The 5,571-nt window shown below is 53.1% G+C and overlaps 1 long non-coding RNA gene across 1 annotated transcript; it reads right to left on the minus strand.

Annotated features, from left to right (window-relative positions):
- Window positions 1-3,165: 3,165 nt before the first annotated feature.
- LOC137666021 (uncharacterized) lies at window positions 3,166-3,744 on the minus strand. Its single transcript, XR_011048582.1, has 2 exons — window positions 3,584-3,744; window positions 3,166-3,411 (listed from the first exon to the last, which is right to left on the minus strand). It is a non-coding gene; the product is annotated as an uncharacterized lncRNA (long non-coding RNA).
- Window positions 3,745-5,571: the final 1,827 nt, after the last annotated feature.

A 5,571-nucleotide genomic window follows, 5' to 3' on the forward strand; every position in this document is an offset into this window, starting at 1 on the left:
AAATTGCTTATGGTATTTCTTCATTGCAGATAGATTTTAAAAACAGTGGAAAGGCCTAAAGGAAGGTCTATGAGACAGTGATGCAAGATGGTACTTGAAGAGATGTGAGTCAAGGAGAGGGCAAAAAAGGTATAAAAGCTACATGGTACTTGGGAAGTCTCAAAGGATAGCTGGCAGCAATCTGCGCATGCAGATTCCTTATTCTTACGTTGTTGTAGCAATCAGATGTGTATTTTTTCTATAATAAAAAATTCAAGGGACCCTTTTTGATGTGGAATCTGTCAGGGGAAAACACTCTGGATAGAAAAAAGCTTTATCCTCGTCTTATGAAATTCCATACGGTTTCTGTAGGGAAATAAGGCAAAAGGAACCTCTGGGAATCGGCCAGTCCCTTCTCCTGCCCCAAGTCAGGATCTACACTGCCTACATCACTCTGGACAGATGCTTGTCTAACCTGCTCTTGAAAGACCTTCGGTGAGGGAGATTCCCATCCTTGCTGGACAGACTGTCCCAGAACATCTCTACTCTTACTGCTGTTCTCTTCCTTAATATCTAACAGAAATCTTTCTGGGAGAACTGTCAATCCATTATTTCTTATACTGCATGTAAGGGGAGCAGCTCTTCCCTGTATTTGCAGCAGCCTTTTGGATCTCTGAAGACTGTTCTTTTCTCTTTCTCTTTTGGGGCTTTGCAGTTCTTGTCACACTTACTGTTCTCCCCTGAACCACCTGGATTTCTCCCACACATATTTTCTCTGATGCGCAGAGCCCCAAACTGCAAAGGACAGAGTCTGGTTGAGACATAAACAATTCATCCCCCAACAGAAGGATTACTTTGGAAGGGCTCCTCAGCAATACCGGCAAAATTTAATTTTGCAGCCTCAGGGAAAGGTTGAGCTGGGACTGCGTGTGCCCTGGAGAGGACAAGGGATGGGGAAGAAGCAGAGACAAAGTGTGGAGGAGAAAAAGAAGAATCTAGAGTGTTGTCACTGCTTGTGCTGTCACCAAGGGGATGAGCGAAGTGGGGCAGCATTCCCTTACTGCTCTTCTGCGGGGTTTTTTGTCTGCTTATTTTGTGTCAGTGTAGTACTGTTAACTCACATTCAGTTTATGATCTATTATATCCCCAAATATTTTTTCTGAAAAAAACCCAACTCTTCAGCCAGTTGTTCTCCATCTGCTATTTAGTTGTTGATTTCTATCTTGATGTGGAACTTTGCACTATTTCTGATTGAATTATGTCCTGTTTTTTCAAACCACATCTCCAGCTTCTCAGGATTTTAATTCTAATCATCCCTCCTAGCATACCTGTGACCCCTCCCAACCATATGTTGCTAGGAAATTTAATAAGCGTGTTCTCTAGTTCATTATCCATATTGTTAATGAGAACATTGAATAATTCTGAACGCAGGAACAACTAGTCATTTCTTTAGAATAAGCAAAGCCTCAATCTTGGGATATTTTCCATCTGTTTTTCAGTACATTTTCTATACCATATTCCATCAATTCCAAAACCGTTGAGAACACTTTGTTTTGGTGAACGGAGAGAGCGCTGCTGACTTAAGTGGAAACAGGATGAGAGAAACCATGCCTCTTCAAGGCAACCAGCACCTTCATGTACTTCTTTAATTACCTACAGATCAAAAAAATTGAAAGCAGCTGCAAACATATCTCCCCAAACCAACAACTTGGTTCATATCTTTTCTAACCTGGCCATCTTAGTTTAACAATCTTAAAAGCTTGAATAGTAGCATTCCGGGGCTTGGATGGGTGGACTCTTCGATGGGTTAAAAACTGGCAGGATGGCCGAGCCCAGAGAGTGGTGGTGAATGGGGCAAAGTCCAACTGGCGGCCGGTCACTAGCGGTGTTCCCCAGGGCTCAGTGCTGGGGCTGGTGCTGTTCAATATCTTTATAGATGATCTAGACGTAGGGATTGAGTGCACCCTCAGTGAATGTGCAGATGACACCAAGCTGGGTGGGACTGTCGATCTACTGGAGGGTAGGAAGGCCCTACAGAGGGATCTGGACAGGTTAGATAGATGGGCCGGGACCAACAGCATGAGGTTCAACAAGAACAAGTGCCGGGTCTTACTCTTCGGCCACAACAACCCCCTGCAGCGCTACAGGCTGGGGGAGGAGTGGTTAGAAAGCGGCCCGGTGGAAAGAGACCTGGGGGTGCTGATCGACAGCCGGCTAAACATGAGCCAGCAGTGTGCCCAGGTGGCCAAGAAGGCCAATGGCATCCTGGCCTCTATTAGGAATAGTGTAGCCAGCCGGTCTAGGAAAGTGATCGTCCCTCTGTACTCGGCACTGGTGAGGCCGCACCTTGAATCCTGTGTCCAGTTGTGGGCCCTGCACTTCAAGAGAGATGTTGAGGTGTTGGAGCGAGTCCAGAGGAGGGCGACCAAGGTGGGGAAGGGTCTGGAGGGTCTGACCTCCAAGGAACAGCTGAGGGAGCTGGGGGTGTTTAGCCTGGAGAAGAGGAGGCTCAGAGGTGACCTTAGTGCAGTCTACAACTACCTGAAGGGAGGTTGTAGTGAAGTGGGAGTCGGCCTCTTCTCCTGGGCAACCAGCGACAGGACAAGAGGACACAGCCTCAAGCTTGGCCAGGGGAGGTTCAGGTTGGACATTAGGAAGCATTTCTTCTCAGCAAGGGTCATTAGCCATTGGAAGGGGCTGCCCAGGGAGGTGGTGGAGTCACCATCTCTGGAGGGGTTTAAGAAAAGACTGGACATGGCACTTAGTGCCATGGTCTAGTTGACAGGGTGTGTCAGGGCAACAGTTGGACTCGATGATCCCTGAGGTCTCTTCCAACCTGGTTGATTCTGTGATTCTGTGATAGCAGTAAAAACAAAACACACGTTTGTGGGAGAAGAGGTGGCCTCGGAGCCCCAAGAGGCGAGGAGGAGGAATGTCAGCCTTTCCCTGAAATAAACCGGGCTAGGAATATAGCGTAAAGTGAGCTTGAAGTGAGCAGCGGAGTCATGAAAGGAGGCCGCAGAGTGTGCACAGCCTCCAAGAACTAGTGAAGGAGCACAAGCGTTACAGTGGGTCCCATGGCACTGACAGCTTCTAGACCAGAAGTGGCTGGGAGCTGCCAGGCTGCTTGTAGCTCTTGGGGAACACTTTGGTTGAACCAGGTGCTTTTTTTAAGAACACTGATACTCATTTTTTACGCTTTTATGAAAAAACATGTAGGGGAAATAGAAAAAGAAACTATTTAAAATAAAATTACATGATTTTTCTCTTAATTTGGGAGAAGACTTTCTTGCACTGTAACCTTCACCCTTTTGTGCCGTGCACTGCACAGTAGCTTTCCTTGACAGTATTGTGGTGAGTGGAAGAATCGCAGGAAACAGGTTTCGTTCTCAACGAGGTGATGTTGGGCAAGTCACTTCCATCCATTTGTACCTTATTTCCCATTTGCAAAACAAAAGAGCTACTTCTACTGATTTATAAAGTACTTAGAGAACTACAATCATACTAAGTAAGAGCTGAGTTTTATTATTACTTTTTTTTTTTTTTACTCACGCAGCCTATGGCTACAGTGAGTATGACATTCCTTAATTTTCAAGTGTCTGACCTTGTAATTTGATGTTCTTTTGAGGAAATCTCTTTACGTGATGCCTGTTAAGAACATCCAGATAGAATACGGTACATACTGTACGGTGTTAGACTGAAATTCGGTGACGCTTTGTCATACATCCTCCTGCTCCAGAGGTAACAGAGCAGCCGGCTGATGGAGATGGAGCTCGTTACTTTATCTGTAACTATTAGAGAAGTAAAAAACACCCGCCACCACGTGCGCACCCTCCTGATGCGCAGCCCCGAGGGGGCGACGCGCTCCCCGCCGCTGCGGGTGCGGGGCCGGGCTCCAGCGCTGCGGCCCTGGGCGGTCCCGGCGCCCCCCGCCGCGCGCCCCGGCTGCGGCCCAGCGCAGCTGCTGTCACGGGGGTCGCACAGCGCCTGCGACCGCCCGCTCCTGCTTTGTGTTCCATCTCCGGCCCGGGACGGCCGGCGTCAGCGGCGCCCAGCCCCGCGGCCCGGCCCGAGCGCCGCCGCCTGCCCCCCCGCCGCACTGGCTCGCCCCCCATCCCTCCCTGCACGCCGGCCTCCGCCGGGCGGGGTCGGTTGCGGTCCCCGGTGCGGCGGCTCGGCCCCGGCCCGGCGCGGAAGGGGTTAAGGCCGCTCCCTCCCGCGCGTCCCCCGCCGGGCCGCGGCTGACCTTCACGGGAGCCGCGCCGGGCATGCGCGCCGCCGCGCTCGGGGCCCGCGGGACCTGCGGGCGGCCCGCTGCGGTCCGGCTCGGCTCGGCCCGGCCCGGCCCGGGGCATGCGGCACGGCCCTCGGCCCGCCCGCCTGCGGCGCGCCCGGGGCCGCGGCTGGCGCACGCCCTGCCCGTGCCGGGCGCGCCGTTGCCATTCGGTGCCGATGGTGCTGGCGGGGGGACGCGAGGGGGGACCGCGCGCCGCGCCGCAGCCCGGAGCCGCGCCCCGCCGGCGGCGGCCCTGCCCGCTCCTCGGTGCGGGGCAGGGCGGGCGGGCAGCCCTCCCGTGCGCGGGGTGCGCCGCGGGCCGGGCGGTGCCGGGGGTGGGGGGGCGGGCACGGCTGGACCCGGGTGTTGGCCCGCAGCCTCCTCCGGCGGGGGCTTGGGCTGGAGCTGCCGCCGGCTCCGCCTGAGGCATCTCGTGCCCCGAGCGGGGCTGCACGTTCCGCGGAGGAACGGGAACGGTAGCACCTCCGCGGGCCTGTGCCAGTGGTTGCACCGCAGGGAAAGCAGCTGCTTCTGTGGTGAGGGCAGGAGCCGGTGTCAGTGCCGTTTCTAGAGAAAGTGCGTGTTGTCTTGCCGGGAGCAGGGGAAAGGGCTCACAAGATGGGAGCCAACGTTTGTGTGCTTCTGGGATCTAAAAAAAATGGCAGAGGCAGGCCCAATGCTACCTTGCCAGGCAAGCTGACACACGGGATCATAGAGCCATTGAGGTTGGAAAAGACCCTTAAGATGGATCCAGCCATTAACCTACCATGACCAAGTCCACCAGACACGTAGCAGTTTGGATCCATATTGCACATGCCTTTAGCTGAAGTCAGCTAGAAGCTCAGGAACAGTTCAGGCACCGAATAAGGCCACATACTTCACTTGTCATATTCCTTCTGAGGGACTGAGAGGGGGAGGGGGAACTGGTAACAATGATTCAAATGGCTGTTGCCCCACAGTAGTGCTTGGATTGGGGTCACCCTAAAAATCAGTGGAGGTTGTTGCCTTCGTCCCTATGTGCAAAAGGCTGTGTGATCTTCATGGCTTGCTCTTGGCTGCTGGCTAATGCAGTATGTCTTCTGTGCTTGTTTTTATTACTGGTTGAGGGCAGAAGTGTATTTATTTGTTTCAGATCTGATTCTCTCGTTTGCGGTCTTGCCAGAAAATTCACAGCCCCTAGACAAGAATTTCAAGCAGAGGAATAGAATAAACCCCTCTCGTAACCTGGCAACGTCTCGTCTATCGCTGTTAGACCCGAAGCAGCCCCTCGCGCAGGGAGCTGTCGCTCAGCAGCTCGGTGCCCCGGGCCACCGCTG

The sequence above is a fragment of the Nyctibius grandis genome, chromosome 7 (assembly GCF_013368605.1).
Source record: "Nyctibius grandis isolate bNycGra1 chromosome 7, bNycGra1.pri, whole genome shotgun sequence".
NCBI classification, from domain to species: Eukaryota; Metazoa; Chordata; class Aves; order Nyctibiiformes; family Nyctibiidae; genus Nyctibius; species Nyctibius grandis.